General features: G+C 34.7%; 1 pseudogene; it reads left to right on the top strand.

Moving 5' to 3' along the window:
- The first annotated feature begins 7,855 nt into the window (after nt 1-7,855).
- On the top strand, nt 7,856-8,749 carry LOC100767517 (annotated as a pseudogene).
- The last annotated feature ends 4,284 nt before the right edge of the window (nt 8,750-13,033 follow it).

Raw genomic sequence — 13,033 nt, 5'->3', positions numbered from 1 at the left:
TGCAAAGGAAAATTTCCGTATCAGGTAAGATGATAAAAATCAATTATTTTGAGTTTGCTCTTTGAAGATGTTACCTGCAATGTGGATGTTCAGAGGTTCTTCTTTCCAACAACAATGGTGATTCAGTCATTCCTGGGAGCTTTCTAGGTATGGGGGAAAAAGGATATATAAAGAACAGCTCTATAATTATTCAGAGTTCACTGTAAGACTACTGAAGTGTATGCTAAACAAAGTTATGCATGAAGAGTACATCTAAATGAAGTCTTTGTTAATTCTATACTTCAAACAAAATGAAGGGAGCAATCACCATAATTGAGTATTGTTCATACAGTGTTGGTGCTTACACAATAGTTTTCATGGTACTCTTCATCTTGACTGTGCGTGGTGAGAATTGTCCTGAGCATTTCCTAGAACAAATGAGACCTAGAATGTCAGAAAGGAACCAAGCATTGTTTTAAAATCAAGTATGGATTGCTACATCCAAAATAATATAAGCATATAAACAAATACATAAAAGACAGTTAGATATATGTATTGATATATTTATTGTATCTATGAGGATTATCCAATTGATAAAATTCTAGAGATTTAAGGATAATTCCAAATGACATAAAATTGACCTTTACGCATTTGTCTCCAAACAACTAAACCTCTATTTTTGAGCAGTGTAATTCTCTAGCTCCTGGTAAACTCTTTCATAAAATTCAGAATTTCATTATCTACATTATTTAATTATATATACACACATGTTATTATATCTGAACATTTAATAATTTCATAATATATATGCAATAAAAAGAGACTATAATAATTGTTTGAAGGCACTGTATGGTAATATAAGAAATATGACCATGATATATCACCTATTTAGAGAAACAAAAACAGAAATTGATTAGACATGCTCATATGGATTTTTATTGTTGGAAAATTCATACATGCATATTGATTATGATTTGAAAGCTGTGAAGTCAGATGGGATTTACTTATACCAAGAAGGTTTGTGACTCAGAATTCTAAGGTACCATTGAATACAAGCAGTCATCTTTCAGCATCATCCAGCGAAAACATGATCATTTTCTTTTATGTTTGGTGTGGACTATTAATCTCACAGGTTGTACAAGCTATGTTCTTGGTATACTTTGGGAAATTACCCACATAACCCACTTTCATCTTGAAAATGTGTCTACAAGATGAGTGGATTTCATTCCTCAAGACTTGGTTGAGGAATGTTTTTGCTCTTCCACTACTGTTGTTTCCTAACAGTACAGAAACCTAGGGAGCTAAGATTTGCCGTTGTCATTTATAAAAGATGCTACCTATTTCTGTCTTCATCTTTCTAAGTATAAGAATAAATTAGAATTGCTAAAGAGAATACCTTCCTCACTTTGATGCTTTAGATTTGCCAAGTGATCGTATTTTCTCATGAAACCTATAGTAAAAGAGAATAAGACAATACAGGGTGGTTTTACCTTACACAAATATACTACTCTGGACTGAGTTGAACAGCATGTTGTGCTGGGTTGAGCAAGATAAATTTGAGGTGTGGTGAGTGAGAAATTCTTACATACTGGGAGAAGTTGGGGGAAACAACATTTTCAAGATGTGAGAAAATATTGTGAGATAATTTTAGAGAAGAAAATCACAGGGTTAAGAGTATTGAAGTAAAAGAAATTAAAAATTTACATAGGAAGGCAAAAGGAAAGAGAAACACAAAATTCATCTCATTGGCACTGTGGCTTGCTCTCACACTCTTTGCAGTTACCTTTAGCATTGTTTTTGCTATTGTTGTCATTATTAACATTATTATTAATAATAACAAGTGAAAGGTTAATATTTGCATCTAATAGATTATATATTCCTCATTATCATCAGCAACTTTTCCTATGCTCTGACCCAAACTCCCTGACCTAACTCTATGTCTTCCTTTTTATGTATACATTGGCAACTCCTAAAGAAGCCAGGCTGCAGGCACATAGGAGAGACTTTAGGACCCATGACCATCACCCACAGGTCTTAGCTAGCAATACTTCTGTTTTTCTCTTAGTGAAAGATCAGATACCTATTTCCCATTTTGCCCTGCCATGGTACCTGTAAGCCCTCAAAGAGAAAATTCATTTCATACCCTCACCTACCTGAGATTTTGACATTGTTCATTCATTAACACCATTTTCAGGAGCTTCTGATATTTACTGTGGTGAAGAATTTGATCATCACACATTTTTTTCAGACACTGCACAGCCTGGCTAGTAGGAACATTTATTTCAGAGGCATTTCCTCAGGGATCAATTGTAATTTAGGTAACTTGTTGCCCTTCCTTCTTTGTTGTCTTTCCCTTTCTGTCTCTGTCTGTCTCCTCCCATGCCCCCTCCTTTGTACTCTGAAATTTGGAATTATGGAACTTTTATTAGCAATCTCCAAGACTTTTGTTTATATTCTAATTTTGACTTGAGACTGTTGACAGAATGGTAATATAACTCTATTAAGATTGGGAAACCTAAACACACTGGTTAGGAATGTGGACTGCAACCATAATTTGGGAAAATTATCTTACACCAAAAACAGATATCATGTGCAAATTAAAGAATAGTCTGGTTGAAGTAAAAGTCTCCAGGTATTATCCTGAAATACAACCTGCTCAACATGTATAATGATACTTGTATGCATGTTTTCAAGGCTAACCATCTAGTAATAAATAACCAATTGGTGTGCTGTTTTCTGGGAAAGATGACTTCTCCTGCTTTCAATATTTCTTGGTTGCCTGTAGTTCTTTCTGTAGTGTTGAGGCCTGAGGTCTTTCTCCCATACTCTTTATCATGTCTATTAAAGAAACTTTTTAAGGAAAATGTGTTGCATTCTTCTAGTTGTGATTTGAAAGTATGTTATAAAGTTTTTAACTATACAATATCTGTAAACGTCCACAAAAATATAAGAAAAAATTCTATAACGTACAAAAGTTGCTACAAATAATTTTTGGACATAAACACACTATAATGAAGTTCCATAGAGAAATACTCAAATGATTGAAGTGGTGGGAAAATTAAAAACTCTTCTAATGGACCAACAAGTGGTTCAGTAGATAAAGGTACTTTCTATCAAGCATGATAACCTGAGCTCGGTCACTTGGACCCACATGATGTAAGAACTGATTCTCCAAAACTGTCTTCTGACCACTATACAAATGCTATGGGATATGTATGTACACACATTTATACATTTGTGGTGTGTGTGTGTGTGTGTGTGTGTGTGTGTGTGTGTGTGTGTGTGAGAGAGAGAGAGAGAGAGAGAGAGAGAGAGAGAGAGAGAGAGAGAGAGTCTCTCACTGGTGCAGAAATCACAAACTAGATCACCAAGAAATCCCTAGGTATCTGCTTGTCTAAACCTACTCAACTGTGGGATTATAAAAGCATACCACTATCCCATGATTTCATTTATGTGGGATCAAACTCAGGTTTTCATGCTTGCAATAATATCACTTTACTGAATGAGCTTTATCTAAAAAAAACAATTACTAAATCTAAAAAGGATACCTGTACTTACATGTTTAGTGGACAACCCCTCACAGTAGCAAAGGTTTAGAAACTACTGTACATTATCATTTTTATGGGTAATGAAAATTATGGTGTATATCATATGGAACATTGCTCAATCCTAAAAGAACTGAATATCCTGATAGTGGTGAAAGCATGAATGAAAGAGATCCTGTTATGCTAAGTGAATAAGTTAGGAAAAGAAAAACAACTGTTCTTTGGCATCACTTGTATTTGGAATGTGGTAGAATGGTTATCACCAGAGACTGATGAAAGAGAAACAATGGAAGAAATGGATAATAAATTTTGTTTTCTGATATGTGACATAGTGACTGTTTTATAATATGAGACTCTTGATCAAAGACATTAATATTATGCAAAATGCCCTAATATATATATATATATTATATATATATATATATTATATATATATATATATATATATATATATATATATATATATATATATATATATACATGTCCTCACTTGGTGATAAATAGCAGATGACCATATACATTAGTATAAATTGAGCAAGAATTTGAGTCATAAGATGCCAGTATATTGGTAATTGATACCTGCCCAAAAAGAGAGAGTTGTGACCACATGGATGGCCACCAACCTAAAAGTAGCAGTGAGAAATAAAGGGAATTTATGGGATTGAAAAGATAAACATAAAATGACAAAATTGAATAGGTATAGAATGATGGTGGTGTATATATCTGAAAGAGGATGGGGAGAGGGATAAAAACAACCAAAATATGATACATAAAATTCTCAGATTATACAAACATTTAAAAAATAAAGAAATCACACTTTATATTTAACACTTTATCTCTTTAAGAAATGCAATATTTTACTAAAATGGAGGGAAGCCAGTCTTTGATTTCTATTATTACATTCATTCTTTACTTCTAAAGGTTCCCCTTAAACAACTACAAATCTCAATCTAAGACTATCAGCTATGTTTTCTCTGTTGATATTAGTAATTGTGATTATTGAGAAAAACAAATGTATCTACAATTAACGAGAATGGAAAACACTGTAGAACCTGTCCCACTCAGCCACTCCTTCCTTCAACAATGAAACTGGTCACTTTTGCATCTTCTGTTTTATTCCTGTCATAGAAGCTGTAGTGCAGACTTTCTGCATGTGAATCATCAACAGTCATGTGATGGCTATGCAAAGCTACAGTAGCAAAGAGTTTCAAAATCAACAAGCTTATTATTGTTATATAGGAAAAGAAGACCCAAAGAATGGACAACAAAATACATACTTACCTCTCAAAATACACAAAGGTAAACACATACCTCTGAATGTACAGAATTGATGAGAGTCCTTCAGTAATTATATATATATATATATATATATATATATATATATATATATACACCCTGTACATCTGTACATTAGGACTTGCCTTTAATAAAGATTGCCATAGCTGGAGATTTGTCATCTTAATTGATTAGTTTTAAATAGTGATAATAGTAATTATTTTGTGAGAAATATTTCTTTATAAATTACAATGAACAATTATATATTAAATTCCTTTTCTATGCAGAAAAAATAAAGGCTATGTTTGACAGTCTTTTATGCATCAAAATATCATAACTAACATACATATATATATATATAGATAGATAGATAGATAGATAGATAGATAGATAAAAATATAAGGATTATGATTCAGGGAAAAGTTGTGAAAAACAACACTTATTTGATATTTATAGAGTGAAAAATGTCTCTATGACATGAGTCAGCACTTATGGAAAAGATCATTGATTACAAGAATTTTAGGGTTGCCTAACATCTGTTAGATGAGTGAATAACCACCAGAAATGATTTATAGAAGTGGTGGGCAGTAATTTTCAAAAAAGTGAAACGGCTTAGCTCTATGTCTCAGTGATATTTACACAGCTGTTTTTGAAGTCACTTTTGGTTTTGTGAAGATAAATTTAGATTTCCCTACTCTGTGGGTTCTCTGGTATTAGGATAGGACCTGGTTTTGATGCATTAACTCTTAGGCGTGACTTAAACAAGAAAATGTATTTCTGTGTTTTTAAATGTCATTTCTAGAACTCTCTTTGTCAACTTAAGTGTTGAGATTGATGTTTACCCTTCAAAACATATATGGTCATTATTAGAGTCACTTGTGAACCATTGTAATACTTTACATGCTAAGGTCCTGTATAAGAACTATGACAGAGATTTGTTAACATTCTGGACTTGTAAGATTATTTGGTAAGATTACTGGGTCACTCACCCATTCATTAAGAATTGTACCATACCCTTTTCTTTATGATGAACATGTATCTTGTTCTTCAGTTGCCTCTGAAAAGCTACATTGGTATTAATATATGAACTCACACAAAGGAGTTGGAAAATTAAACATGTTTGTGTTCCCATGGGTGCCTCTGAATTTCCAAAAGAAACACTCAGGTAATGTGTGAAGAGACTATGGGAATTGACCCTGTACATATAAGGTGACTTCTAATTATATTTCTGCTCATAGTGGACATTATCTAATGGAAGTAAAGGCTTCTACAGCATTTGACCTACATGTGAAGAGTGTTAAAATGCAATCTCCTGATCCAGTAGATATTTCTCCTCTCTTTTCACAGACACAGGCATGCAAGTTACATTTGGTCATTATAGGAGCAGCAAGTGGGACTAAAACCCCTTGAAGATTACCCATCAAGAAACTAAGTTGTTTTTAGTCATTTTGAGCTTCATTGTTTCCTTTTCCTAATTCTCCAGTCTTCCCTGTATGTGCACAGCTGACAATACAGCACAGTTGCATAAAAAGTCATATTAGTTTGAAAGTTAACTAATTGATGGAAAGTGTACTATAGTTGACTTAGTAGTTTCTAAAAGATTACAATGATTAAATGCTCCCTCAATAAGAAAAGAGAAAGATGCTAACTTTTTAATAATTTAACTTATGATGAAAAACTATGATTGTTCAAAGAGAAGACTCTGACCTGGGAGTTAAAAAAGAAGCATTATGTTGGGTAAAACACAGAAGAAATACAAAAAAAGTGTAAGTATATATTTTTGAATATCATACAGAATTAGGAAAATAAATTACTTCAAAGCTAGAAGTATGTAGGAGTGATTGAAGTCATGACACCAGTAATATTAATACCATCTTCATATAGTAGCTTTTTTTATTTTTGAGAATAAGTTTAATTACAACATTTCTCCATTCTCTTTCCTCCATGCAGACATCATTTTATCCTAGAAAATGTTACTTTATGTTGTTATCCAACTCGAGCTAAACTAGAATTTGAAGAAAATCTATCTCACTATACTAAAACAAAGGATATTAGATTACAGGCTACAAAATAATAATCACATTAATAGGAAACATATGAAAATGGATATTTTTAATCACATAAGCATGTCTTTTTCAGCATATTTGTGTAGGGGAACCTGTAGCCACGCCTGTTTAGGGGCTGGCTGAAGGTGTGCCTGACCACGTCTGCAAGGGTGTGGTCAGGATGACGTAGAATGATAGGTTCAGGTGGCTAGGTTTTGTTTTTGGTTTCACCTTTTTGGCTTGATGTACAGACTGCTGCCACACAGGCTGGCTAGGTCGCTCTGTAAGTAAGGCTTTTCCCTATTAAATGCCCTTGTATTTCTAGCTGACTCTGTATTTGTAATTTCCCACTTTATATTTGTACACTAAAGTAGAAAGGACTTGGGTAGGGGGAAAGAGGACTTTACGAAAGGATCAAGGTGAAACAGGTAAATATGCATGTCAGGAAATATTAAAATACAGTAATTTTCTTCATCATTTATTATTCATTCGACACTGAAACAATAAACAAACATATCATTGCCCCTTTATGATATTGTTATTAAATAGATAAATGCTTTTTGACATAGACATAACAAAGATGATACTAATTATTTAAATATCAAAGAAGATATTTAATCATTATAGAAATCCAAACTTTAAATTGAATATTTTCATAAGTATTCAGAAATATTTCTTCTTTCTAGAATATATTTAATAAGCTTTTATTTGGACTGTTTGTGTGTCTGTTATGTATGTTTCTGATGAGATAGACATGGACAGAGAAGAAAGTGAAAGAGGTGGATGGAAACCTGAACTCTGAAATAAATCATTCACACCTAGAAAAGATATGTAGACATTCTTAGATGTACATAAAGGGGACTCATCAGCAAAAGTCTGTATCTGAAAGGTGCCATGTGAATTCCCATTCAGTCTCTGATTGTGTGAATCTAGGTGAGAACTGAAAACAGAAGAAATTTTTCCAGCACATGCTGCCAGACTAATTGAGAAGCCATATGCCTGCAGCCTCTAATGCCCTCAGTGCTGACTCTGATTGGGATTCCTGGCTTGGAGTCTCTGCAGTTCAGGATTGGGATTCCTTTCTTTGTCATGTACATCATTGCTCTTTTTGGAAATTTTCTGCTCCTAGTTGTCATCACAGTTGAGCAAAGCCTTCATGAAGCCATGTACCTCTTCTTAGCAATGCTTGGAGCAACAGACATTGCTCTCAGTACTTGCATCTTACCCAAATGCTAGGAATATTCTGGTTTCACCTTTCAAACATACACTTTGATGCCTGCCTCTTGCAGATGTGGCTAATTCACACATTCCAGTGTATTGAGTCAGGCATTTTATTTGCCATGGCAATGGACAGATACATGGCAATCTGTGATCCTCTAAGACATACATCGATTTTACCCAGAGACTTCTCAAACAGATACCAGTAGGAGTCACACTCAGAGGCTCCCTCTTTGTAGCTCCATGTCTTATTCTCATCAAATGCAGGCTGAAATTCTACTGGACCACTGTTGTGTCCCACTCATACTGTGAGCACATGGCCATTGTAAATATGGCAGCAGAAGATGTTCGTGTTAACAAGATCTACAGTCTCTTTGTGGCTTTCAATGTTCTTGGACTGGACATAGTTTTCACCACACTCTTCTACATTAGAATATTCATAATTGTCTTCAAGCTGCCTCAAAAGGAAGCAAGACTCAAAGCCTTTAACACATGCCTACATTTGTGTGTTCTTGGAGTTTTATCTCCTGGACTTCTGTTTTTTTCATACGTAGATTTGGCATCCACATTCCATCTAAACTTTACCTACTTGTCTCACCTTTGCTCAGTCCTATTGTTTATGGGATGAAGACCAAATAGATTCAAGACCAAGTGTCTAAAATTTTCTATTGTAATTATCCCTCTTAATTTTTCATTTATTTACTTTGGTTTCAAATAGCAAATCTCATTCAAAACCCTTTAATTTTTCCTGTAATATTCTCTCTCTCTCTCTCTCTCTCTCTCTCTCTCTCTCTCTCTCTCTCTCTCTCTCTCTCTGTGTGTGTGTGTGTGTGTGTGTGTGTGTGTGTGTGTGTGTGTGTGTGTGTGTGTGTGCATGTGAAAGCTAGAGGTCAAGATACAGTCCACCTTGTTACCTTGGCATTTTGTTGTTATTGTTTTGTAGTTTGTTTGTTTGAGAGTGGCCTCTGATGGCGTGGGGTTCACTATTAGACTGCTCTGGCAAGGAAGAGAACCCAAGGGTTCTACTAGTCTTTATTCACCTTTCCATCCCTTGAACTAAATAAAGTGTGTGTCATCACACCCAGCTTTTTACATAGGTTCTGGAGGTTGAATTCATGTTTGAGCTACAAGTACTTAACCAACTGAGCTATCTTACAGTCCTAAATATTTTTTAATCAAGCTCCCCATGAACAGGTACTAAATTTTAGTTTAAGTTTGCTCTCACAACTTGCTTCTTAATTAACTCTGTCTCTTTCTGTTCTGATTGTAATTGAAACATGAAGTTAACCATGTTTGAAATTAATTTACTATAAAAGACAGTTATATTTATGTGTACATTAAACTCTTAATAATAAACACTTTTCAAAAAGTAACTCCATCTGCTAACATTTTAAATTCTACTTAAAAGTATAAACTTTATTTGAATATATTTAAATTACATTATCGCTGAAGATAACAACTTGTATTATAACTTTTAACCACACTCAGCATCATTATTAGGATGCTTTAATGCTAATTCATTATTTGTATCCTTATGAATTGAGTACTAATTTGACAATGAAAATTTTAATATATGCATTAATATTTAATTGTACTTCTTCTTTTCAAGATAGTATCTAATACAGTTTATGACAGATACACACATAACAGAATTGTTAATATAAAACTCAACTCCTGTAGGAAAATTGGGATCAAGCACAAAGTGAGTTAATGTGATCAATAGTTAATATGCTAGTTTTGTGCAAAAAAGATATAGAAAGAGATAAAATAAAAATGATTGGAAATGTTATATTAATAGTTCACAGATAAAAAGGAGGTCCTCACATTCAGATATTTCTGTTTATATTTGTGATTTCTTCATTGTTTTACATATCTATAAATCTAGTATCTTGAGTAATTACCTCACTTGCATAAATAAGAAAGAGTTATGTGTAAATGTTTCCTAGGTTATTTTTTCTTAAAGTGAGTTGCTGTAATATTTTTGCACATGATAGAATAATGGGTTTTGGAAATACTCTAAATACCTGGCTTAAAAGTAAAAGACAAGAACAGACAGATCAAGAATTATGATATAAGAATACAGCTAACTAATGGTAAATAGAGTATTGAATATGTGGACTAGAGCCCTTGTTCTCTATTTTACTTCCTTGCTATGATATGTTTATTCTTTGCTTTTGATATTGCCTAGCCATGTTTACATTCAAAATGATGATAAAAATTTTGTGGTTTCAGGCTTCTCCATAAAAAATCTTAGGCTATTCATGATATAAGAGAAGTTGAACTTGGACTGTCCTTTTGATTTATTATTTCAATTTAATTTTTAAAAGATGTATTCATTTATTTTATGTATGTGAGTGTTTTCCTGTAGGTATGTTTGTGTACCATGATACTATCTTGGTGGCCCATAAAGATCAAAATAGGGCATCAGATCCCTAGAACAGGAGTTGCAGACAGTTTTGAGCCATGCTGTGGGTGTTGAGATTTGATCCAGGTTCTCTGCAAAAGTAGAAACTACTCTTAACCACTGAACCATCTCTTCAGCCCTGAGGACTATTCTTATGAGCAATTACGACCATCTGTCCTATAATTATTTATTTATTTAGTGCTTTATTTATTTATAGTTCTATTTAGATTTATATTTCATTTCAGAATTATCGTTAAACTGCCTTTAAGTCCAATAAAAATCCAGTAGCTTCAATAGTGCCAAATGCTATTTCCCACTTGGCATCTATTGTTCATTTGAAGGCATTGTTCTCTTTTTGTTTTGTTTTTTTCAAGATAGGGTTTCTCTGTGGCTTAGGAGTCTGTCCTGGAACTTACTCTTGTAGACCAAGCTGGTCTTGAACTCACAGAAATCTGCCTGCCTCTGCCTCCCAAGTGCTGGGATTTAGGTGTGCACCACCATGGCTTGGTGGCATTATTCTCTTAAGGAAATGTTTTCAGACATTTACATTCCACACACTCTTGTGTGGTGTGTCCCCTACCACATGAATTCCTTACCCTGGCATGTAATTAGTGAAATAATCTTAATCACTAAGACTAGATGTTTAGATTCTTCAAATCATTTTTACATGTATGTGTGTTTTGCTTGCATGCATATCTGGGCACCATATGCATGCCAAGTAGCCACAGAGTGCAGAAGCAGGAATCAGAGACCCTGGAACAAGAAATACAAACAGTTGATAGCCACTTTTTGTGAGCTAGGACTTGAATACAAGTCCTCTACAAGAGCAACCAATGTTTTAACCACTAAGCCATTTCTCCAGGTATCTATGTTTTATTTTTGTTGTCATTTCTCTCAGGATGTTTCATTTGGGGCTTTGTTTTGTCCATCAAGATTCATTGCCTTTCATAGTGTTGTCAAGCTATATTATATCAAGATGTGCGTGCAGTATTACGATTTGCACAAATATTCAAGCGAATAAAATATTGTACATAGTGCCACATACTTTTTCTCATGCAAGTGTCACTCAATAAATATGCCTTGGATTAACTCTCTCATGGCTTGTTTCAGTGATTGTACTTGGAATCACTGAAACCAGAATTTTAAAGGATGAAAGACCATGGATAAAATAGACATGTCTTGCTGACAAAATAAATATTTAAGGAAATTGAATTCTTTACATATCCACTTGAAAGCTGTAAACTGAGTATTGGAAATTGGGCAGCAATTTATCCCTCTATTGCTGTGAGGTTCTGAAGAAACCCAGGACAAATGGCTAACCCAGGTACCTATTAATATACCGATATGGACACTGGCTGCCAGGTTCTCCCAGAATCTCCCAACACTGAAAGTACCTGTTTCAGTGGGCTCTTCTCAGCATTTCTCATCCTAGCCCCCACCCTAATCTTTTGCAATCCCTGAGCTTCCCTTCCCTTCTCCCAGCTTCTCTTCCCTATATAATCTAGCCATTTCAGCCACACACTCTCTTTGCTCTGTTCTTGGTTCTCTTTGCCCTCTTCTTTTGTCTACCTTTCTCTTCTCTTCCTCTCTCACTCTCCCTCCCTCCCTCTTTATGGTCTATTCTGATGGCCATGTTCAGTCTGGACTCTTTCAGATGCCTATAGTTGGCCTCTCCCTCATATCTACAATAAAAGCCTTCTCTTTAACCTTACCTAGGAGCAGTCATGCCCTCATTTTCATTCATCTGTCATATATAAAGAATATTTTAATTAAGAAACAATAAAATTGCTTCCTTCCCGCTACGCCTCCCTGACCTCTCTTGAGCCACACTCTTACCCAAGGTCCCCATCACCCCAGGATCTCTCTGGGCCTGTGGATGCAGAGAGTGGTCCTGCCTGCATAGAGTGGACCTGCCCAGACAGGAAGGACCTCCTTAAGTCTGGAAATAACTCACGATCCCTTTCCCCTCTGCTGCCCCAAATTCTCCTGAGTGAGAAGACTACCAGGAAAGGCAAGACCATCCATATCTGCAGACATTGAGGTCTTGGCCCACACACACCACTGGGTGGCAAGAGGCAATAGAGAGGCCACACATGCACCCACTGGAAGAAGAGATGGGAAGAAGACAGAATAATAACACACGCAACAGAAAGACCAATATGACACCCCTGGAATCTAGGAATTCCACACCAGCAAGATCTGAAAAGCAATACAGAGGAAGAAGAAGAGACAGATCTAAAAATCTACTTCATGAAGCTGTTCAAGACCCTTAAAGAGGAAACAAGAAAATCTCTTAAAGAAATAGAAGAAAAAAAAAAACAAACAATCAAGAAATAAATAATTCTCTTAAAGAACCTAAAGAAAAAAACAACCAAACAAGTGAAGGAAGCACTGGAAACAGTTAAAGACATTAAAGCTGAAATAGAAACAATAAAGAAAACACAGACTAAGGGGATGCTGGAAATACAAAGGCTGGATAAACGATCAGCATCTAAGGATGTGCGTATAACCAATAGAATACAAGAGATGGAAGAGAGAATCTCAGTAGTTGAAGACTCCCTAAAGTA

This window comes from Cricetulus griseus, chromosome 3, assembly GCF_003668045.3.
Source record: "Cricetulus griseus strain 17A/GY chromosome 3, alternate assembly CriGri-PICRH-1.0, whole genome shotgun sequence".
NCBI lineage: Eukaryota > Metazoa > Chordata > Mammalia > Rodentia > Cricetidae > Cricetulus > Cricetulus griseus.
The sequence above is the reverse complement of the archived record's forward strand: the minus strand, read 5'-3'. Positions and strand labels throughout refer to the sequence as shown.